The 25875-nt window shown below is 34.8% G+C and overlaps 1 pseudogene across 1 annotated transcript in view; it reads right to left on the reverse strand.

Moving 5' to 3' along the window:
- Positions 1–25875, reverse strand: part of LOC143235670 (cell adhesion molecule Dscam1-like) — a 79992-nt pseudogene that overhangs the window by 25923 nt on the left and 28194 nt on the right. Inside the window, exons 6-16 of the transcript XR_013019348.1 lie at positions 23421–23584; positions 20825–21094; positions 17535–17942; positions 15499–15660; positions 13562–13849; positions 12915–13034; positions 10749–10922; positions 7576–7723; positions 5863–6011; positions 4967–5098; positions 2290–2454 (exon numbers count right to left, since the gene is read on the reverse strand). The product of XR_013019348.1 is annotated as a cell adhesion molecule Dscam1-like (transcript). The remainder of the gene's footprint in view (positions 1–2289; positions 2455–4966; positions 5099–5862; positions 6012–7575; positions 7724–10748; positions 10923–12914; positions 13035–13561; positions 13850–15498; positions 15661–17534; positions 17943–20824; positions 21095–23420; positions 23585–25875) is intronic.

Genomic DNA, 25875 nt, shown 5'->3' on the forward strand with positions numbered 1-25875 from the left:
TCTTACCAGCGATGGCACGTTGAGAGAGACCTTGCTTTTGCAACTCGATAATTCTGCCGCGTTTAAACTCTGTTAACTTTTTAGCCTTTGCCATGTTTTTGCTCAATGTAACACAGAAGAGTTCAGTGGGAGATGTTGACAACGCTAATACTTGAACACAAATGTGTAAATTTCGTTATGTGTTTACCGATTAATGCTTCGTTTCAGTATTGTCTTAATCTTTTGACCAGCTAGTATTTAGACTAATTTCATATTGTTCACATTTTCCCTATTAAATGCTAAAAATATTTTTTATTTTTATTTTCCCTTCTCTTATCTACATCTTTCGAAGTTATACTCAAATAAGTGGTTGAGTTTAACAATGCAAAATGCATATTTTTTCCTTATGTTCATTGGCCTTAACATTTTGGCCAGCAGTTTATGCAGACATATATTTACTTCTTATACCATTGTTGCATTTGGATTTTCGAATATGTTCCTTCTGTCCAAGCGTTCCTTGTTGTTGTCATTTCCTTACAGCTCATCTCTTTTAAGGAGTACACAGTGACTTAATTCCCTTTTCTTTAAGCTTGTAATCTGAAGGTTCAGGGTTCGCGACTTGCTAGTGACATGTTATTGTGTTCTTGAGTCTCTTAGTCTAAAATTATGGACCATTAGCGCATAGTCCTCTGTAGAGTTTGTGCAAATGTAAAAAAAATAAACAAACCTTCGATTGCTAATCCTGTTTCAATAGCAATAAACAGATTTAAATATTAGGAATAGCAATCACTGAGCATCCGCGTCATACATTCTTGTCGCTTTTGACGCTCTTTCGAATATACCCGAGATACCTTTACATTAACATACTTTTATGCCTTATTGCGTCTCGCAATCTACAGGCCTAGGGTTCGAGTTCCCATCATCGAACATGCTTGCCCTTTCAATCGTGAAAGCGTTATAGCGCGACGGCCAAACCCAATTGTTTGTTAGTACAATAGAACCCCAAATGTTGGTGGTAGGTGGTGTTCACTAGCTGCTTTTTCTCTAGTCTATCAATGCAGGTAGCCGCCCTCCAGTAGCTTTGCTCGAAATTCAAAACAGCCCAACCCTTATTGGATTAAAAAAAATCTAATTGCATATTTTTCATGGCAATTTGTTTTTGGTTCCAAGTGATATCTTGAAGGCACACTAAGTGTTTCTATTGCACCTTAAGTTTTTGTTTTGTTTCAAAAATTCCTAGCAAAGTTAGGATGTGTGCACATCACTATCTTTAATGACCTCTAATTTTGATAAGATAGACTTCAGGGTAGGAGAAAGACACATCGTTAATTCTGGGGATGCATTTTGATTGTTCGTTTTCATTTTCGCGCAAAGCTACCCAAGGGCTATAGGGAAGACAGCTAGTCATCAGAATCCACCAACTCTTGGGCTACTCTTTCAGCAACGAATAGTGGAATTAACCGTTATATATAACGCCCCCACGGCTAAAAGGGCAAGCATGTTTCGTGTGACGGAGATTTGAATTCTCGGCCCTTAGATCAAGAGTCAAGCGCCCCAACCATCTGGCCATGCCGGGTATCGTCTCATCGAATAGTGGAATTTGAATTTCATTCATTTAATATTTTTCCCGAAACTGGCAATTAACTATGAATCTTCTGACTCAAGTCCGAGTGTGCTAGCTACCTGGCAACGCCAGGCCCTCCTCTAAAGTAGTTTATAATGATTTTCCACTCAGAAGTTCCTAGAAGATCTATAAAAATATCTGTGGAAATAAATAATAATTACACCTTTATAAATAATAATTATACCTTTATTTACCGCAGAGCTGTTAAATCACCAGTTTAAATACGAAACGTTTCTAGCAGTTGCTCGGTCCCGGTATGGCTAAGTGTGTTAAGGCGTGCAACTCATAATCTGAGGGTCGCGAGTTCGCATCCCCGTTGCCCCAAACATGCTCGCCCTTTTAGCCGTGGGGGCATTATAATGTGACGGTCAATCCCACTATTCGTAAAGAGTCGCCCAAAAGGTGACGGTGGGTGATGATGACTAGCTTCCTTCCATTTAGTCTTACATTGCTAAATTAGGGACGGCTAGCGCATATAGCCTTCGAGTGGCTTTGCGCGAAATTCAATACAAACCACTTGTTTGATTAAAATAATAATAAAATTGTACTTTTTAAACTAAGAAAAATATTTCTGTAGTTCTAACAATTTTGAATATGTTTTACCCTTGTTTGACGAAACAAAAAGTCTTTATAAATAATATTCATACTTTTATTCTAAATATTAATAACGATATGAGTTATATTACCTTCTTCCAATGTGGTTGCGCTAATGACGTCACTGGGATTACTTCTTCCCAACTCATTCTCAACTATGATTCGAAAATCATAGGAAGTAACCGGAAGTAAACCTCTCACGGTAGCGGAAGTTTCAAAGCCTGAGAGCACCAATTGCGAGCAGTGTTCCCAATTACCTGCACAAAATACGGAACATTCTATTAGGAAATATAATGAACTGTTTTACATAACATTTAAACATTTGATCACAATATGGGAAGCGAGATTCTAAGTAATCACCTTTAAAAAAAAATTGATTCTTAAGTTTAATTGAGTTCAATTATTTTCTTCCAAATTCTAGAACTTAAGAATTAAATCATTATTATATAATATGCCTACTCAAATAAAACAACCTATAACGATTTTTAAGCCACATCTTATCATCGGAACTTTACTTTTAATAACAGATATTCACTCGTAGAAATGGCAAATTAAAGCAGAACCTCATTGATTTAATGATTGGATTTCCACAAAACATTATTGATCAAAGTAACGTTTAACATACATATATATATATATATACACTTTCACAGTACTAATTATCAGTCGTGGAGGAGATGCGAACTAAACTTATTTCAATATATGTTGTGAAATGAAAATTCGCGGCTAACATCAGTTGACTTTTCAACTGAGAGATGGGGTTCGTATTGAGAGCGAGCTAACTTCATAAGCCCAATCAATTGAAGATATCAATAAATATCCCTTAAAATCTCGCACTCCCGCATTTACGTAATTACCCGCCCTTCTGTTCAATATTTTATATTTTGTTTCGTCTGTGAGACAAACAGATATTTGTTTGGTTAAGAGCAAAACCACAGTGTTATCTGTTGCGTTCATCGCTGAGAATTGAACACCAAATTTTAGAGTTGTAAGTCCGCAAATGTATAATTGTTTTACAGATGAACCATATAATATTTAAATGAGATATATAAAATTAATTTGGCTCTACGCTGTTTTTGCTTTTTTTTATCGTTTTATAAAATTCAACCGAAACGTTATAGACGGAATACCAGTGATATCGTCCCCTGGTGGTACAGCGGTAAGTTTAGGGACTTACAACGCGAAATGTCGGGGATTGTTTTGAATTTCGAGCTAAGTTACTCGAGGGCTATCTGCGCTAGCCGTCCCTAATTTAGCAGTATAAGACTAAAGAGAAGGCAGCTAGTCATCACCACCCACAGCTAGTTCTTGGGCTACTCTTTTATCTATCAATGAATAGTGAGATTGACCGTTACATTATAATGCTCCCATGGCTAAAAGGGCGAACATGTTTGGTATGACTGGGATTCGAACCCGCCACCCTCGATTTACGAAACTTTCTGGGAATTATTCCTGCGGTGGAAATAGAAAATAGATAGTTTTGTCTTTTGCTCTAAAACAAATAACAAAAAACGATATCTTATAAAATACAAAAACATTCATGCTGCGAAATTTTTATTTTTAAAAACAATATTGATCGTTAAAAATTTAGAAAAAAAATAAATTCACAATAAAACTAAACAATTCATGGAGTTTCTGACTTCCTACAGAAGATATTCAAGTTGTTTCATTGTTATTGTATTTTATGTACCCCCGCTAGTACAGCGGTAAGTCTACGGATTTACATCGCTAAAATCAGGGGTTCGATTCCCTTCGGTGGGCTTAGTAGATAGCCCAATGTGGCTTTGCTATAAGAAAAAACACACACACAGTATTTTACGTATTTTTCATGATTTGAATAGTTTTCCCACATTCATAAACCAAAACTTTTCAAAATTTTACACAAGATAGATACATTACTGGAAATGTTCTGAATCAAAGATTGCAATTTTATTTAATCGATTAAGTAACGTAGTGTTTAATTTTGGTTCTTTGTGTGTATATGTTCATTTGGCAGTAAAACGGTATAAATATGTTTAAAATAATCCATAGATGTGCCCTTTAGTTGTTGACCTCATGTGATGAATTTAAGCACATGGTCTGAAGTATCTGTTATCAATAATATATATATATATATTATATAATCAAACGTGTACTTTGATATACTACATTGTGTTATTTATCAAACTTGTAGTGTTCCCATCTACTGCTAATTCACAAACTACGTGTTGTAATACCAAACTACTGCTAATTTACAAACACCGCACCATTATACCCAGCTATTGCTAATCTGCAAACACCGCACCATTATACCCAGCTATTGCTAATCTACAAACATCGTACCATTATACCCAGCTATTGCTAATCTGCAAACATCGTACCATTATACCCAGCTGTTGATAATCTGCAAATACCGCACCATTACACCCAGCTATTGCTAATCTACAAACAACGTGCCATTATACCCAGCTATTAATAATCTACAAACAATGTGCCATTATACCCAGCAACTGCTAATCTATAAACACCACACCATTATTTCCAGGTAAATATTGTAATTCCCTGTTACTATGTTGGCTAAGTTTGTTATAGTATAATGTTATTACAACTAATTATGCACCTAATTATCATTACAAATAAAGTTTGTTCAGAAAGATCTAGCGATTCATGTTATTTGATCCTTGGAATTAAGAATTTATATCAGTTTCTAGATACTCTAATATGAGACATCCATTACGAAACGTATATTCGTCTTACTTCGAAATACATATTTGTCTTTTTTTTTCTTACTTGTGACGTTTTTGTATTGTATGGTACACTTAATGATAGCGCTGTTTCCACTGTAGGATGGTTTCCATGACAACTCTACTGTCCGACTGCTTTTTGTAACTACAGAAACGTCTGTTGGAGGACTAGGTGGTTCTAGAAGAAAAAGACATGTAAACATGAGTCTGTAAATCCCATAAAAATATCATTGATATGTTTATAGAGATGAGATACAAATTCGTGTGTTGCTACTGTAAGAATATTTCTTATCTTTTATTTGTGTGTATATGTATCGTCACAAACCAACACTGTTATGGATTTGATTCCTCAGCTACTTAAGCCTAGTAAGTTGAATAAAAATAACTGGATAGTTGTTAATATTATAGTATTACGTTTTGCTACTCATGGCCTCCGATTGGACAGCCGTAAGTTCACGGACTTAACACGCTAAAGCCCGGGATTAAATTCCTCCACGGTAGACACAGCAGAAGGATAGTCTAATATGGCTTTGCTCTAACACATACAACTAAACAAATTTTACAATCCTTTAGACTAAGTTAACCGTGGCTTAACATTGACATTGTCGATGTAAATTTGCGAAAACGAAAAATACACACAAATCGCAAAATACGTGTACAAGAAGATGCTAATAATAGTATATACATTAGTTGATTACCTATTACCGAGCCATTCAGGTTCATTTAGAATAAATTAACCGAAAATGTGACGAACGTTATTAAGTTATGGAAAAGTTGAACTAGCTTAATTACATGGTTCCACGAAGTACACAGTCCATCGCTTCTCTATGAGAAATCGTTTTAATAAGTCAGAGTTGGAGAAAGCGAGTTGATCAACTGCATAAATGAGAGTTAACATGATATAGAGCATTAAAGAATAAATGACATATAAAGCAGTCGTACCTTGCACAATGAGTTGGATGTTTGTTTCACCTGAGCCATACTCGTTGGTTACGACACAGGTATAAAGAGCCGAGTCGTATCTATCGGTAGATGAAATAATGAGAGTTGATTGAATTATTGACTCGGTGGTCGCTTGTCGCATGGAGAACCTAATTATATGAAGGATATTTAATGTTTAGCTTTTCTTTGCTATAAAACGTTCAATGCAAGCAAACAGGAATAATGTCAAGTTTAAGTTTTGTTATCATCATTTTTAAATTTTTATATAACCTTTAATTAAAAAAAGGGAGGTAGATGAGGTCCTATCACTTTAGAAGGTAGAAGAGTAAAACCAAAATGTCTCTCGTACATTAATGTATTTAAAATTAGTTTTCTGTTGTACGTGATTATTAACAATTTCTCAAATAACTGTGTCATAAATAATACAGCAGAGTAATATATTTTTTTATAAATTATGCTATCAGGATGGCCACATCAATTTGAAAGTGTTTTCTAGATCACTTACCATGCAAAATACCAGATTTGATAAACCTGCGCACGTCCACTCACCTAACACTAATAGTTCAGATTTTTCTCATAATTGTAAGTAACACCACTTTAGGTACCTATACACTGTGGTCAACTTTACAAAAGAAAAAATATCTTTACTCAAAGGTGTTGTAACTTAATGGTAGACAACAAGATGATGAAATTTTGTTTGTATCTATGATCATATATAAAAACATCATATAACTATCACCAGACTAAAGATAAAGTGATGGGCCAAGACTACGTTAAATTATTTTTTGGTTCAATTTTCCTATTCTCCACAACATTTCATACAATATTTTTCCAAACTTTCTAACTTTTTCATTTTTTTCAGAACTCAGGGATTAAAATAAGGAAGGTATTGATATATCCTGACGATAATTAATATTTCTTACAATTTGTTTTGAAATTAGGTTTGGTCTGTTTTGAATTTCGCGCAAAGCTACTCGAGGGCTATCTGCGCTAGCCGTTCCTAATGTAGCAGTGTAAGGCTAGAGGGAAGGCAACTAGTTATCACCACCCGCCAACAACTCTTGGGTTACTCTTTTACCAACGAATAGTGGGATTGACCGGAACATTATAAAACTACCACGGCTGAAGGGCGAGTATGTTTGGTGCGACGGGGATTCCATCCCGCGACCCTCAGATTACGATTCAAGAGCCTTAACCACCTGGCCGTGTCTGGCCTTTTAACTTTGATATGGAAACGTTTTGAATTATTTATTAGGTTACAGGTCTGACCTGCTTGTCATTAATATTACCACTAACGTTTAGTCTGTGTTGCCCACTTATCTGTTGGCGAGGAAAGTTTAATAAGAAATTGTGAAATAAAATTGGTTCCTTATGAACAGACCAATCACTGAATCCCAATATATTCCGTTGATATCTAGAGAAATGAAATCAGTATGGTATTCAAGAAAAACGTTTTATAATGTACAAGTCACTGTAGTTTTGTGTTATTAGCTTTTCCAATACGATTCTTTGCATTACAGAAAAAAATGTATTTTTTTATTTCGTCGCTGATGTGATTATGGGTTGTAGAATACTACTGATAGCCTGTCCTCCCTTTGATCAACGTTTTCAAACTGGGGAAGACAGACAGACAGTCCTTGTTTCTTTACTAAAAATACAGAGCCAAATATTTCGATTTCGTTTAGGATATATAAAAATAAAGAAATATTAAACCTCTTTTCTGTCTCCAGGTTCAGTGGATGTTTGTCTCTCTGCCACTTCACAACTGCTGGTCGATCACCTTCCGCCTCACATTTCAGAGCTATTTGCTCTCCTTTCACAACGGTCTGGCTGGTGAAAGTAGTTTCAAATTTCGGAGGCGCTAATGGTAAAAGCAAAAGTAAACGCAAGACCATAATTTTCAGACATTCAATGTCAAACAGCTTATTCTAAAATTAGCTGCAACAGGAAATTTTGCAGACGAAATTACTTAAAAGAAGACGTTTTAGCTATCTTAACGAACTTTATGTAAAAGTTTCTTTTTAAATCACGATGTGTACATTAATTAATGAGCTTACATCGAAATAAAAGAAAATGAGTCTTGAAGTAACAATAAGTAATTGATTTATGTACGGCTGTGTAGTAGTATTAAACATATTTTTGTTGCACTGTTTCTATGTTTTCAAACGGCCCACTGATCTAATATACAACTTCCACGTATCAATCTAACTTTCTTTCATTATTATATCTGTTTTCTTTAACACGTAATTTTCATAAGTTTATCTATTTACTTACCGCGGAATAAGACATAAGACGAACATTTCTGCATATCATGATGATATCTAAGAGATCTCAAAAAAGGAAAATATTTTTTATAGTTTGAATAAAATGACTCTTGCCTTTGGCAAAGCTTCATGACTATGAGTGCATAAAAAAAGAGCTGAAAATGAACACAGTAGAAGAAAGGTTTCAGTATCCACATATAATCTTTTCGTGCAACACATGTTTTTATAAAATTCTAAGAAAGAGTAAACATCTGAGAGGATAAAATGGTGTTTAATAGCTTCAAGAAGCGAAGATAATTCAATGTCATTTCAGAAATAATCTCACATCGAAGTTACTATAGTTTTCAATCCAGAGTTATGGTGTCCAGAGTTTTCAATCCAGAGTTGTTTGTGGTTTGTTTCGAACTATTTCCAAACAATCACGCTGCGTTTTTCTTTTTCAAATCTACATGCTTTTAGTGCGAGCTGTTTATTCATTTATATATATTTGGAATGATGTCACGTGACCAAACTTTCCATAAGAGAAAAGATACTGTACTTATAACTTCACCACTACTCTTCTGTCTTCAACATTTTCCACTGTGTAGTCCACATACAGTGTACTCACATGATGATCCATTAGGTGATTTGAATAAGACTTTAAGTTATTGCTGATACTAACCTTATCTTCAATATTTTTCACGTCCTTCTCACAAAATGGGAATTTTATATTGAAACGGAGGCATTGTCTACGCATCTGATATTTCATCTTGTTCACGTGACTTTCGAAAGGTGTTTTAAAGAGTTTTTTCCGCACCACATAAAATGCCTATGAAATTACTTTTAGTAGGACCGCAGTAAAACAACACATTAGAAACGGTTTTAATCCATCTTACATAATTCAGATCTCATTAAGTTTAACACTCCTACGAAAAGTGGGGCTTAATAGGCCCCAGAGCAACTTGAAAGGTTATTAATATTAGGCTAATAATTTTGTATTTAAATGAAATTGCCATTTAAATCCATTAATGAATGGATTAACAAGATTCCCACTGTCCCTATCTACTATCTAGCGAAACCATAGCCAGGGGAACGGGCTTGGAGAAATCAGGACTAGAAACGTCTTTTCGTAGGAGTGTTAAGATGAGAATAAACCAACTTCTGTCAGTGACCTTTCACGAGGTTCTCAGCAGTTTATATCACTTTAATTATGTAACTCTGTGAAAAGCTACACATCTGAGACTTATTTTCTTTAGAGAACTCCAAATACACCACACTTAGTTAAGCATTATGCCTATTTTATACAGTTTAAAACAGCGTGACATTAACTCGGACCTTATGCCTCTTTTATAGTGTTTAAAAGCCACAAGATACTAACTCGAGCCTTATGTTTTCTTTATAGTGCTATTAAACCACCTATCGCTATCACAAACCTTATGCATTTTCATATTGTTTCAAGCCACAATAACTCAAGATCATGTCTTAGTTATAGGGGTAAAAAATCACATGACACTGAATTACTATATATTTTTAACTTGAAGGATTTAACGAGTCCAGACATGAGCAACGAGGGTTCAGTGAATTTTCGTATAGTTTTAACTGTTTTCTTCTTCTTAAAACATTTCATTATCATTATACAAAAATAAGAATAACCTGTCTTCGAAAAAAACTATTTTCCCGAGTTATGGACTATCTGTGATCTGCCTACCAACGGTATCGAAACACGATTTATGGAAGTGAGAGTCCACAGACATGTCGCTGCGCCACTAGGGGGCTGTCTTTTTGAAAACTCATCATTCTCAAATGTTTTCCAAAGTGTGGGGTACACTCACCAGAGTGCGAAAACGACCAATTTTGGGCGCGAGCGATTAGGGTAGAATCAGTAGCGCAGTTATGCAAATTAATGTTTTAATATATTTTCTATTAATGAATATAATAATTAATTACTACATCACATACAGTAACTTAATGTGTTCCGCGTTTTTAATGTGGCCTCTTAACTCACTTTTTTTTTAAAAGGAAGTGGAAACTAAAAAAACATTTATTTGAGGGAGAGCGTGAATGAGAAAAGTGTAGCAAACACTACGTTATTGGATAGTAGAAATGTATAACACTAAAACGTGCTTACTATATTATTCAGATGTTTTATTTGTCCCTAATTTAGCAGTGTAAGACTAGAGAGAAGGCAGCTAGTCATCACAACCCACCGGCAACTCTTAGGCTACTCTTTTACCAACGAATAGTGGGATTGACCGCAGATTATAACAACCCCCACGGCTGAAAGGGCGAGCATGTTTGGTGTGAAGGGGATTCGAACCCGCGGCCCTCAGATTACGAGTCGAGTGCCCTAACCATCTGATCATGCCGAGCTTTAGTATCGCGTAAAACACTAATTATATATAACTTCGATGTTATAAATCAGGCTAAACGTTATATTTGCAATCAGTTTAGAACGTTATTATCGTTTTTAGCAGTTCTCATACTATAGTACTTTACAGGCCCTTTCCATCTAAATATTTTTCGCGACCCCCCAAATCTATTGAATTTTTGTTTGTTTATTTGTTTTAAAAACAAAGATTCCTTATATTTCATATTTTATATTTCAAAATTGATGAACATTAATTAAATGATAAAACAGGTTACCGTGAACAGTGATGTCAACGAGTTTGGTCAATCCACTTCCAATGCCGTTAGTAGCCTGACATATATAGTGTCCATCGTCGCCATCTTCCAAGTCTTGAATGGCCAAAGTGCCATTGCTGTATATTTGTGTTCGGTAGTTAGGGTGGACTTCTCGAAATGTTCCCAGACTTGAATCTGAAGAAATCGTGGTTCAATAAAAGTGACAAATATTAGTAAATATAAACACTGTTCTTGGTTGTTAACAATTAGATACACGTGGAAGGTTAAACTGCTGTAAACACTGTACTCTCATGACGGCTGGTAAAGGTATCAAAACTTGAATTAAAATAACGTACAGAACAACGTTTCGATCTTCCTAGGTCAGTTTCAGGTTAACCTGAAGTAACCTTAAGATGACCTAAGAAGGTCGAAACGTTGTAGTGTACTTTATTTTAACTATAGTTTTAATACCTGTACCAGCCGTCCTAAGAATACATTTTTCCTTCAAGTGGGTTTCTCGTCATCCCGAATTACTGTAAACACTGTTCTCGATTGTTAAAAAGCAAACACACGTGGAAGGTTAGACTATTTAACGATACGAAAAAAACTATAAATAAAAAATGCTTTTGATAATAATAATACATGTAGCAACATGACACTTCTGGAAGAGTCGAATTGAATAAAAACGTAGACAGTACGAAAAAAATATTTTGTGTTAGAATAATTATTTCAAAAAACATGTACTTTCTATGGCAAACAGAAACATACTAAATATTAATCATATGATATTACGGAACATTGTATTGTGTTCATAAAGTATAAACGAATTAGTATTTATATATGAAAGCGTTTTTCAAGGTGTGGGGGCGCCTTAGGGTGAACAAATGATCACTTGGATGGCACGAGTGATTAGGAGTCAACAGTGCAATAATGTAACATTAGACATTTTAACAGTTTTATTAATGAAAATAATAAATAATTACTACAACACATAAAAGCATTTTAATGCGTATCCGTGTGTCACATTTCGTCACTTAACTCACTCTTTCATTCTTTAAAAAAAGTGCGGATGCACAAAATGTTTTTTTAACTTTCGTGCAAAGCTACAAGAGGGATATATGCGCTAGCCGTCCCTAATTTAGCAGGGCAAGACTAGAAGGAAGGCAGATAGTCATCACCACCCACCGTCAACTCTTGGGCTACTCTTTTACCAACAAATAGTGGGATTGGCTGTTACATTATAATGCTCTTATTAAGCTGAAAGGGCGACCATATTTGGTGTGACGGGGATCAAACCAGCGACTCTCGGATTAGGAGTGGAGCGCCTTAACCACTTGGCCATGCCGGTGCCTACTAGTAAGTGATGACACATAAGCATGATGAATCAAAACACGACGTGATAGTTGAGGTCAAATTTAAATCAAAGTAGTGAAGTCGTTTAATTTACGTATAACGTATAATTAAGTTAAGACTGAGAACAAATTAAAAGACAGATGGCGAACGTTAGATGTGTAGATTACAGCTTGTTCTGGATTATAACTGAGAACATTTGAAAGTTAAGCAACGTGAGTAAACCGCTACTTCTTTCACATTCAAAACTAAAATTTAAGTATTGACGTCATACGTGTATATATACAAGATTTCTGTAGTTTTAATTCGTTTGTTTAAAATATTCCTGAAAAACTAAACAAGAGATATGAGCACTGGCTATCTGTAAATTTGAACCGATAGATTAACAGAAGGATGTGTGTATGTTTTCTTATAGCAGAATCACATCGGGCTATCTGCTGAGTCTACCGAAGGGAATCGAATCCCTGATTTTAGCGATTTAACTCCGAAGACTTACCGCTGTAATGGCGGGAGACTTAGCGAAAGGGAAACTGGTGAATAACGTCAACCGCCAGTTCTTGGGATAGTGACATTTCACTGTCATCCTTATAACGCATCCAGAAGTCCACGACCCTAAAGCGCGGAACGAGATTTTATAGCAGCAGGACGCGAACCATAAGCCCTTAGTTTCACAACTGGCACCCTAACTTCTACGTCACGTCCAACCCCATTTTACATCAGATTAAAAAAGTAATAATTTCATATAGAAATCATACGTTTTTATAATTATTAAATATACGTCAAAATTTCCCTGCGAATGAATCAACAACAACATCAAAGACATATCAACTTTGTTACCTAGTTGTTTCTTCCACGACATCCGTGGGTTGGGGTAGCCTTCCGCAACACAGTCAATTGTCAGTTGTTCACCCCGAATGACATCTTTATTAATGGGCTCTAACAACCAGCGTGGTGGCACTGTACGATATTATACAATGGAGTTTTAAAAATAAAAACTGTCTATCGCAGTTAATTTATCATCATATTAGGTCACGAAGTGATTGTTACTCGTGGATTGGTAAGAAAAAAAAACTATTTTAATTGTTACATTCATAAGAATTTTATGAACAACTGTATCAGAGAATTTGCAAGGAATATAGACAAATATATTGTTTCATTGCTTCTATCTGTATATTTTTTACAATATTTCATGTGTATTTATTTCATTATTATCAGCTTAAAACGTAAGAAATACATCTTAAAATATTACCTTAAAAAGACATTGTAGATCAGAATTTTAAAACGAAATACAAAGTACTAACAAAAATTATTATGTGAGCTTCACCTCTACTTTTATAGTGCTTCTTAGCAATAACAATGTTTGTAATTCACTCTACTAATATTTGTTGATTTTATTCAAACGGTTTAAATTATCATAAATATTTCAGAAAATGTGGCAGAAAATGATTCAGAAATGGAACACCAAACTCCCGTCATGATATTACCATTGACAACTAAGGCTGTCGTTCTGCTGTCAGACGCAGCCGAGTTGGACGCATGACACGTGTAATTCCCAGAATCTCTGTATTTTAAGTGCTTCAAAATCAACATGGACGAATCCTCCAGACTTTGGATTCTTCTGCCTCGTTCTCGACTTAAAGGGACGCCATCTTTATCCCACGTGATTCTTATTGGCAGATCTCCTTTAACAATATTGCACAACAGTTTTACTCTCTCTCCTTCAGTCCCTGTTCTTTTCTCAGGAAAGACTTCTTCGTCGATATGTGGCGCCACTAGAGCAAAATAATTACAAATAAAGGAAATGTGAATAATAAAAAAAACAACTCACAAATTAGTTTCTGAGTTGTTCATAAACGAGTCACTTGTTATATAAATAGAGGCAGAAACACGTCGTTTCAAAGCTAAAGGAGATCAAAAAATGAAAGTTATTTCACTTTTCGGTGAAGTATCTGTTGTTTGTTTGTTTTATTTTTTCAATTTCGCACAAAACTACTCGAGGGCTATCTGCGCTAGCCGTCCCTAATTTAGTAATGTAATACCAGAGGGAAAGCAGCTAGTCATCACCACCCACCGGCAACTCTTGGGCTATTCTTTTACCAACGAAAAGTGGGATTGACCGTTACATTATAACGACCTCACGGCTGAAAGGGTGAACATGTGTGGTGTGACGGGGATTAGAGCCCGCGACCCTCGGATTACGAGTCGAGTGCCTTAACCATCTGGCCATACCGGGCCTTTTTTTTTTACACAAGACCTGCCTGCACTAACAATTTGTACGTTCCGAAGAGATAAGAAACAGAAAAAGTCACCATTATACCAGGGTTACGTTTGGCAGGACGAATAATTGGAATTCAATGATACTCTACTCTCATAATGCATTCGCAACTTCTTCGTGCGGAACACAAATTTTTTTTTGAGGAGTGTAAGTAAGGTGAAGCGAACCACGGCATTGGCCAACATTATTTAATATAACACCCTGAAGGTTGCTTAAAGGTCGCTTTAAGAAAATTACCACAAGATTATTACTTAAAACTAAAAAAACTAATCATAATTATACATTATTATCATATTTTTCTCCAGTGGCATATCAAACTATGATCAATTAATGTTTCATATTGCGTCAGTTTTTTAAACATGTTATACCTATTTGAAAGCCATGTATGTTTTACATTGCATCGACTTTTAAACATGTTATACTGTCTTGTAAGCTAAGTATGTTTCATAGTACTCTAAAAATGGTCAGTTAAATTATACGAGATAGGCTTAACTCTTGTATTTATTATTACATAAAGTAATTAGATTAGGCTTAGCTAATAAACATCACACTGAAGGCGCTAACAAAACTGATGAAATATAAAACATACTTAACTTTCAAAACAGTATAACATGTTTATAAACGGAGAGAAACGTTATGACAAGTAAATATATTTTATTTGTCGTTTGTCTGCCACCAACTGCATAACGTTTTCTTAGAAGCTCAGAAGGACGTTGATTTACAAATAAAAGGGACAGAAAAAGTAGGAAAACTGAGCTTTAAAAGTGCCATCACTTTCGAATAATGGCGGTGTTTTGGTCCTTTTGTTTTGTTTCAAGGAAATTAAAATTTTCATTTTATCAATCTGTTAATCTCAATTTTTTTGGTAAGTGTTTAAAAAAGATTAGAACTTCCTTCGCAATCAAGATGTATTTAACAAACAAAATTTTAAATATGTATTTTCAGATGGAGTATTCACTATTGTATTCCTTACCAGCTTATATATTTATTTAACAAATATTATATTTTTTGCACCAGACATGTTCAATAAATCAATCCGAGAATGTAATTGTAATTTAACCCTTATTTTTTAAATACAGCTGCCTGGTCTTGAACAGCTAACAACACCGTAAACATTTTAACCTAGAAAAACAACCAACCACCTACCATTAACTGAGACAAACAATTTTCCACTTGCGCTTTGGTCATTTTTATTTTTCGCCGTACACGTGTATTCTCCCTCGTCAGACGCACGCTCCACGTTCTTTACAAGAAGTTTCCCGCCAGGTTTAAGCTCTTGACGAAGAGAATTCGGCAGTGGAGAACCAGCTGTTTGCAGAAAACCAGGAAAACAAAAATTATTTGTACGATGAAGATTTTTTCCCCAACTATAAGTGGTCCAAAAAAAATTCACAGAATATTACAACCAAGAAACCAATAATAGGCATTATATCTCAACTGTTTCCGCAGTGCCACAGCAGAACGTCTGCGAAATTACAACACTAAAAACCAGGTTTCGATAGCCGTGATGGGCAGAGTACAGATAGCCCATTGTGTAGTTTCATTATGCTCAACTACAAACAAATAAATTATCTCTACTAATTTTTGTTTTAACTGTACATTTTTACGCCATTGATTTCTATTTTTTTTAATGTAATATTTTAGGGGAAATTTTGATCCTTTTCTTCGGAATTAAAAAAACCCATAGTGAATCAATTAATGTTACGACAATGTATTCCAATACAGTAAAAATAACTTAAATTACTACCTGTATTTTGAAAATAAAACACAATCGAAGCGTCTTGTCTTGCTTGTTTACTGTTAAACATAAAGATACAAAATTGGCTACTTGTTCTGTGTCCACTACGAGTATCAAAACCCAGTTTTTAGTGTTATAAGCCTTCGGAGTCACCGCTTAGCCACTATGGGGCTGGGACACCTAGCAGGCTTATAATCCTATAAGATACTTTAATAATAATGCATCACACGTTCAGTTGCTTAATCAAATGTATAGTATACAGTTGGCTAGTTAACTCTCCTCAAATTTAAACGAATAATGAAAAAAAAGTTTTAAACTAATATTTGCATTATTTGATGCAATTTCAGTAAAATACTTTAAAACTATTCATAACTTAGATCATTGTAAAACAACAATCTCTTCATGCCAGAATTTTGGCTACAGTGTAGCATTTAAAATTCAAACAATATTTATTTATTTGTTGTTAAACGCAAAGGTATGCAATGAGGCCCGTCATGGCCAGGTGGTTAAGGTACTCGTAATCTAAGGGTCACGGGTTCGAATCCCTGTCACACCAAACATACATGCCCTTTCAGCCGTGGGTCGTTATAATGTGACGGTCAATCTCACTAATCGTTGGTAAAAAAAATAGCCCAAGAGTTGCCGGTGTGTAGTGATGACTAGCTGCCTTCCCTCTACTCTCACACTGCAAATTTAGGGACGGCTAGCGCGCATAACCCTCGTGTAGGTTTGCGCGAGGCCTGGCATGGCCAAGCGTGTTAAGGTGTGGATCTCGTAATCTGAGGGTCGAGGGTTCGCAGCCCCGTCGTGCCAAACATCCTCGCCCTCCCAGCCGTGGGGGGCGTTATAGTGTGACGGTCAATCGCACTATTCGTTGGTAAAAGAGAAGCCCAAGAGTTGGCGGTAGGTGTTGATGACTAGTTGCTTTCCCTCTAGTCTTACACTGATAAATTAGGGACGGCTAGCACAGATAACCCTCGAGTAGCTTTGTGCGAAATTCAAAACAAACAAACAAGCTTTGCGCAAAATTCAAAACCAAACCAAACTACACAACTAATGGGTTATCTGCGCTGCATCCACCACCGATATCAAGAAAGCGGGAAACATCGAACAATATGAGATATTTTATCTGTTTTAATAAAAAAAATTCTAACTTACTTGATCTTGGAAGTGAACACACTTTAGTTTTCGATTAATAAAAATACAGAAATGTCAGTCCTTGTACATAATACAATTTTCACAGTTATGAAATCTTTGTCTTAGTGTCGTTGAATACATCGTTGTTGGTTGTTTTGACCAAATTAAATAGTAACTTATCAGAATATAAAAACAATCATTTTGCTCTACTAGTTTTACTCTTGTTAAAATTTCTGATAAAAAAACAACTACTTGAAACCTGAATTACAAAGATAATATGATAATAATTAGAAATAATAAAACTCACCTCGTGTCCACATAAACGAACTTATTGGATATCCTGCCACTGGACATCGTAGCGTCATGGTGTTTCCAGCCAAAATAGAAATATTTTTCGCAGGTCGAATAACTGGAGGCCCATAGATATTAACACTCGCAGAATGTTTTGTCATACCTGCCATATTCGTAGCCATACAAGAATATTCTCCTGCGTCCACAACTCTTACGTCACTGATGTTGACGTAACTCACTACTTGCCCTTTAGAAGTTACATAGTCTCCTAATCTAATTCTGGATGATTCTGGAATGCTAAAGTCCTCCATGGTCCACGTGATTTGTGGTAAAGGATTTCCGGAAGCAGAACAGCTTAGCGAAAGCTCAACACTAGGTTTTAAGTTTTGCTCTGTAAACGTTGATAGAAAGGTTGGAGGAACCTCTGAAAAAAAGGTAAGTTGTAAATAACCTTATCACTTACAAACTTCCTGCTATCTAGAATTAGGTTTGTTTGTTTATTTGGAGTTTTTTTTTTGTAAAGCCAACTGTGTTAGCCATTCCTAATTTAGTAGTGGTGGACTATAGGGAAGGCACTCGCAGCGAGTTCTTGAGCTACTCTTTATACCAACGAACTGATCTTCACGTTATAACCTCACTCTTCAACAGTTGGAAATGTTCTGTAACAGGGATTCGAACCTGCAGACTGCCATCGTTATCCAAAAAATTTTAGATTGTAATTTTAAGACCAGCCAAGTGCAACAAACAATCAAAATGTACCTTTAATTAAGTACAAAATAATCGAATTGAAGAGTTTGTTTAACAGTAAAATTACACTATGTTCACCGCAGGGTTAGAATTTAACGTTTTAAACTCTCAATCTTATCAGTGAAACACTGGGTGGGGACAAAAGCTTAGCTAGCGTACGTCGGCTTTATTTTTTGTTTATGTATTTGATAGGTTATAAAGGTGCACAGTATGGCCAGATGGTTAGGGCATTCCACTCGTAATGTGAGGGTCGCGGAGCGTTAAAATGTGACGGTCAATTCAATTGTTCGTTGGTAAAAGACTATCTAAAGAGTTGGCGATGGATGGAGATGACTAGCTGTCTTTCCTCTGGTCTTACACTGCTAAATTAGGGACGGCTAACGCACATAGTCCTCCTGTAACTTTACGCGAAATTAAAACAAGCAAACAAAGATAATAAAAACAGTAACACTAGCAACAGATTCATTCAAGTAACTTATTCAAATTAGTTCAATTTTCAGTTCCCTGCCTGCTTTATTATAAGTACATATATATATATATATATATATCAGTTATCAAAATGAGATCTTACACATAAGCAGGATGACGAAACCGTGACGAAGATAAAAAATATTAAACAAAAGAATTTAGAGGTACTGACAAACTTTAAATCCTTTTCTCCACACCTGGAGAAGACAGAACTTTGGAGATATGTTTGGAGTTGTACCCGATGTTTTTCCATCTTATTTCAGTTTCTCCATAAACCTGTTCAATTTACACAGAAACCTTCCATTGACATTTAGACGTTTCCTCTGATAGTAAATCACTTACACATTCCTCCGCAGCCTGGGTTAACACGATAACAAATTTTCTTTTTCCTTCCAAATTTGCAAAGATGGTGAAAACCCAACCACCGCTATCGACTCACAGAAATGTGCGTCTACTCTATTTAGATGCCTGCTTTCTCACTTCGTCAAAACAGAGAAAATTAAATGCCTCATGGACAGATATGTCAAACTAAAAACTCATCAAAAGAGGGCGAAACTCTCTAATTTACACTTCAAAGAAACAGTCTTCTAGAAGGCTTAATCATTATATAACAAATTTTACGTAAAGCTGAATACAATAAAAAACATGCAATTGGTAAAACACTTTATTAGATTGCTTTGAAATAGAACTTATAGTTTTCTTGAAGTTGGAGAAAAGACGTTCCATGATAGATTTTTTTTTTGTAATCAGTGACTTAATACAAAAATTCAAAAAAATGTCCTGCAAAGGTTTTTAGCGTTATAAGCCTTCAGAGTCACTGGAGAAGTGAAGATTGCTTGTTTTTTGAATTTCGCTCAAAGCTACACGAAAATTATCTGCACTAGCCGTCCCTAATTTAGCAGTGTAATACTAGAGGGAAGGCAGCTAGTCATCACCACCCACCGCCAACTCTTGGGCATTATAATGTTACAGTCAATCCCACTATTCGTTAGTAAAAGAGTAGCTCAAGAGTTGTTGGTTGTTGGTGATGACTAACTGCCTTTTCTCTAGTCTTATACTGCTAAATTAGGGACGGCTAGCGCAGGTAGCTCTCGTGTAGCTTTTCATGAAATTCAGAAACAAACAAAAAAGGATAGTGGGATTCAACATCACATTATAACGCCCCCACGGCTGAACGGACGAACATGTTTGGTTTGACGGGGATTCGAACCCTCGACTCGTAATCTGACATAGTAGTGAAAAGAGAAATATAAATTCTCATTTTTGCAACTATTAAACCGAGAGGTTTAATATGCACAATCTGCATTAGTCACAAATATGTTCAGAAACGAACAACGCTAAATTCCGGGGTTCGATTACCTCGCGGTGGACAAAGTTCAGATATTCCATTGTGTAGATTTGTGATAAAACAGCATCAACAACGGTACTTGTTACTTTCACCTGATTTTGTGAGAAAATAATCTTTAGCCTGAGCAGCATCAAAGGCGACACGCGCAAAACGGACAGGTCAGATAGTACTAAGGTTCAGGTTCCTAATTTTGAACTTCTGACCACATGGAGGACAGCATCTAGTATCACAAAGCATTGTAGGTCTTTAAATTACATAACTAGATAACTGTTACTTTCAGGACGCGATTAAGGTGCGTAGGACATTTCAATTATCATCAGGATACAAACTTAATAAGGCAGGATAGCCACTATATCCATGTCTGAACAACAAATTAGTAAAAAAAATGCAAAACAAATTAATACAGAATTATAGTAGTGTTCAAAGCATAGCGGTGTGGTGACAATCATCGTTTAAACTGGAGACACCACCACGATCATAAAGTAAAACAAACACAACAATAACAAGAAATCCACCATATTTGTATTGGTATTTAATACCTAATTGTAAAGTGATACTTAACACTCTAGAATCCATAGTCAAAATGTCACACACACACAAAAATATAAATTGTACTGACTTTCATCGTCTAATATTGTGCTAATCTGATATTATTTTCAAAATCTAACAAATTGTTAATGATTTACGTCCAATTTCGAACTAAATTCGCTGAAATAAAAGAACAATTGAAAGAATAGACTTACCTCCTAACTTTAGTTCGGTTGTTCCTTGTGCTGATTCTTTGTCATTATAAACAAAACATTGGTACATGCCTCTGTCTTCTCTTCTAACCACGGAGAAGAAAAGCACTTCTTGCGCTATTAGTGTGATTCTGGAATTTGTTACCAGAGGAGCGGCGTTTTTCATCCATTGAACAGTGTGAATCGGATATCCTGTTATAGAGCAGTTTAATGTAGTAGGACGACCGATGTCAGCAATGTGGTACTGAGGCGTGACGTAAACAGAGAGGGAAGCTTCAGATACGCACATAAACAAAAATTGTTGATATTGATTAGCAAAAACAGCTAAGAAAATAAAAAGATAAACCAGTGTAAATACTTCTGACAAAAACCAAAAACAGTCGAATTGAGCCCATACAATAAGTGCAAAATCGATTACTCGGAAGCAAATAGCGAATGAGATTTATAATTAGTTGTCCACTATTGGAAGAAAAAGGCGTTAACTCTAGTGGTCCAGCGGGAAAATTATAGGTTTAACAACGTAAAAATACGGAGTTTGATTCCTCGCTATGACCAATATGAAGATAGCCCATTAAGTCATTGTTAAGTCTACAGAAAATCGGCATAACATTTAGGGTTTGATGCCTTGCAATGGACAGAATGTAGATAGCTCATCGTGTGGCACTGCAAAAAACAAACTATAACAACGACATCCAATGCCCATCTTAAAGTCTTTAAACTGCTTTACTATCACACTAATACTGAATAATCCATGAGCGTAACGTTCTTTTTAACATCTTTAATTAACAATGTGATCCTGACAATACACAAAATGAGGGAGAAACGTTCTTCACAACGTCTTTAACTACTTTACCGTCATATTCATAATAAACAAAATGAGGGTAAAATTCTTCTTAACATCTTTAACTATTTTATTGTCATGTTTATAATAAAGAAAATGCGAGAGAAACGTTCTTCTTAACATCTTTAACTGCTTTACTGTCATGTTTATAATAAAAAAAATGTAAGGGTAACGTTCTTTGTAACATCTCTAACTACTTTACCATCATGTTTATAATAAATGAAATGTGAGAGTAACGTTCTTTTTAAAATATATAACTACGTTACTGTCATGTTAAAATAAAGAAAATGTGAGAGTAACGTTCTTTGTAACATCTTTAACTATTTTAATGTCATGTTTATAAAAAATCAAATGTGAGGGAAATGTTAATTTTAACATCTCTAACTAACATTTTCATGCTTATAATAAAAATGTGAGAGTAACGTTCTATTTAACATCAGTAACAAATTTACTGTCATGTTTATAATAAATAAAATGCGAGGGTAACGTTTTTCTTAACTTCTTTACCTATATGTACTTTCATGTTTATAATAAATGAAATGTGAGAGTAACGTTCTTTTTAAAATATTTAACTACGTTACTGTCATGTTAAATAAAGAAAATGTGAGAGTAACGTTCTTTGTAACATCTTTAACTATTTTAATGTCATGTTTATAAAAAATCAAATGTGAGGGAAATGTTAATTTTAACATCTCTAACTAACATTTTCATGCTTATAATAAAAATGTGAGAGTAACGTTCTATTTAACATCAGTAATTTACTGTCATGTTTATAATAAATAAAATGCGAGGGTAACGTTTTTCTTAACTTCTTTACCTATATGTACTTTCATGTTTATAATAAATGAAATGTGAGAGTAACGTTCTTTTTAAAATATTTAACTACGTTACTGTCATGTTAAATAAAGAAAATGTGAGAGTAACGTTCTTTGTAACATCTTTAACTATTTTAATGTCATGTTTATAAAAAATCAAATGTGAGGGAAATGTTAATTTTAACATCTCTAACTAACATTTTCATGCTTATAATAAAAATGTGAGAGTAACGTTCTATTTAACATCAGTAACAAATTTACTGTCATGTTTATAATAAATAAAATGCGAGGGTAACGTTTTTCTTAACTTCTTTACCTATATGTACTTTCATGTTTATAATAAAGAAAATGCGAGGATAATGTTCTTTGTAACATCTTTAACTACTTTACAGTAATGTTTATAGATAATTTTTTTTTTCTCAGACGAGGATTATTTTAGAAACACAATATAAATTAACAATACATATATGTTAGTACGTAACTGCCTATCTGAACCGTGATGTTTAAAGGGAATTTCTCTTTTTTTTTCTATGGTGGTATAAAATTTCAGTTTCATGGTAATTCTATATAGGAAAGTATGTTTATGTCAATGGTAGTTACTGATGGATTCGGATAATAGTAACAGTGAATTAAATTCACTGATATCTGATTTTTATCTGTATTGTTGTGCTTGGTATACAAAAGTTTAATAAATAGCCTGTTGTGCAGAAGTAGCATTACCATTTCTAATACGCGGGTACTTTTATTTATAAGAAAACCCGGTTTGCCACAAGTTCTGATAAAAGTTCTCAATTACGTCGAGGTCTACTGTAATGGTTATGTTTAGGGTACGTCGACAACAACGTTAATAGAAGTGATTTTAAGGCTACAGCATTTCAACTCATAGCTATTAGAAGAAAAAAATATAATTTGAATCATAATAGAATAAGTGAGGTTATTTTACCAGAGACAATGAGGTTAATATCAACACTTTCCTCGCCTTTCGTGTTGTTTGCTATACAGATGTAATTTCCTGAATCAGTGGAGCCCACGTACTGGAGAATCAACGATCCGTCCACTTGGATTATTCTACGTCCGCCATAGATTATTTCTCTGTCCTTGTACCACCTACGTAAGCATAAAATAAGCTAGATAGAGACTGGAATAATTGAATATGCAAAATAAGTTCCGATAGAAGAATGTGGTACAAAAGGAAAGGAGTAGCTTACGCACGTGAGCAAGAAATGGATTAACTGTATAATAAAAGTTTGCTTGTTGGAAGAAAAGCACAAAGGTACAAAATGATAGTTTGTGCTTTACCCACCAGGAGTATCAAAGGCAGATTTCTAGCGTTGTAACTCCGCAGACATTTCGCTGTGCCACTGGCGGTATATAATATGTGTTTCGTTATTGTACCATATCGTAAAAACGAGCCTTTCCTTCATTGTCACTAATAAATGGTCCCTCGCTGGAACAGCAGTAAATATTCGGATTTACAACGTTAAAAATCAGGGGTTCGATTCCCCTTGGTGGATACAGCAGATAGCCCAATGTGGCTTTGCTATTAAAAAAAACGCACACACACAAATTAATACTTCAATGTGTTGAAAGTATGACCCTGCTATTAGTTTAAGTATTAAAGAAGTAAATTATAGATAGTACTCATTTCTAGCGTTATAAAATATATACGACCAGCAGCAATGATCTAATTGAGTGAATAAAGAACATGCAAGCAGGGCGATTAAAAGGAAATGTTTTTTTTAATAACAAAGAAAACTTTCTGTTTACTAAAGTTTAAACTTGACGTTTAGCAACTGTTTTTAAACTTGAACTAACTTCATTGTTAAAACGTGGCAGACACCACGCATGAAAAATAGAAGAGAAGGAAATTCTTAGAACAATAGAAGTGTAACAATAACCAGCGCAGAGATGAGTAATTTATTTTTAAGTCAGTTACCAGACTCAATATTACACAGTGCCTACATTTAGTTATTTTTACTGAATCTTTAAATTTTCGCTTTGTTGAAAAATATGTTTTTTTCAACCGTTTAATGTTCTTTTCTAAAACTTTATAGACTTCGCTTGAATTCACAGGAAGGATTAAACATAACTTCATGGAAATATTCTACTAGTAATAATATACACACACACATGTATCTGGGTAGCCTGAAACAGCTCATTACAATGTAAACGGATTTTTTTCACACACATATACATATATTTTGTTCAGAATTTTATTATAAAATGGAACAGCAGCTACACGTTATTTGGAGAAATGTTTTTCTTACGAACGTAATTATTTTATCTTCCATATTTACATACAAGGAGGCGAATAAACAAGGTAATTGAACTATTTAGTTTAGTTTTAGTCTTAACAAAAGGATAACTGTTTCCAAAATGGCATGACATATAAAAGACATTGGTATATATTGTTTACACACACCAACTAAATCTCTTGTGCTTGAGTACTTCTGTTTGTTTTGTCATTTGTTAGAGCTTGAACACATCGCCATGTGGATATATTTAATTTGAGGTCGTATTGAACTTTAGAGAAAGGTAACTGGAAACACGTGCTCTTGTAAAGATAAAGCGATTTTAAATATTAATTCTATCATAGCTGCGGGTTTGTATCACTACGATAAGATATTAACATATTCATTTATTTCATTAAACATCCATACTCTGAAGAAATATCGTATTGTTTTCTCTTATATATATTTATGGAGGTATTATTATATTATATTATACATATATGTATATTAATGGAATTAATAACCTATGGCTAAACTGGAGCTGTAGATACTGTTTAGTTTCCTCTTTCTTGTTCCTGAAACCGAATGAATAAACTTCGAATTCAATCCACAATAGTTCCCCGGTGGTACAGCGCTAGTTTTAGTGGTTTACAACGCTAACATTAGGGGCTCGATTCCCATCGTCGGACTCAACATATAGCCCGACGTGACTTTGGTTGGAGTGAGAACACACACCAGAAAGACTGAACAAAGAAATAAAATGTAAAAGCGCAACCTTTTCTCAAACATTTGTTGTTAACTGGTTTCGTAGTTTTGGTTGCTGCTATTCAATTCTTTCTTGCTCCTGGCTTTTAAAATTCAGTTTGACACACGCGTTTTAACATAACTGGAACAACAGAACATTTTAATAAGTAAAATTGACAAACAAGGTTTGCTAAAAATCGTTTACTTCAAACGTCGCCTAATAAAAGTTTTTTACTTAAGTAATATTGTTTTATTTAATTTTTTACTTACGTAAGAATGTTCTGCTTAAAGTTTTTACTTACATAACATTGTTCTGCTTAAAGTTTTTTTTTTTTGGGGGCCTACATAACATTGTTCGTAATCTGAGGTCGCGGGTTAGCGCCCGAGTCGCCAAACGTGCTCGCCCTCCCAGCCGTACGTTAT

This window comes from Tachypleus tridentatus, chromosome 12, assembly GCF_004210375.1.
Source record: "Tachypleus tridentatus isolate NWPU-2018 chromosome 12, ASM421037v1, whole genome shotgun sequence".
Taxonomy (NCBI): Eukaryota; Metazoa; Arthropoda; class Merostomata; order Xiphosura; family Limulidae; genus Tachypleus; species Tachypleus tridentatus.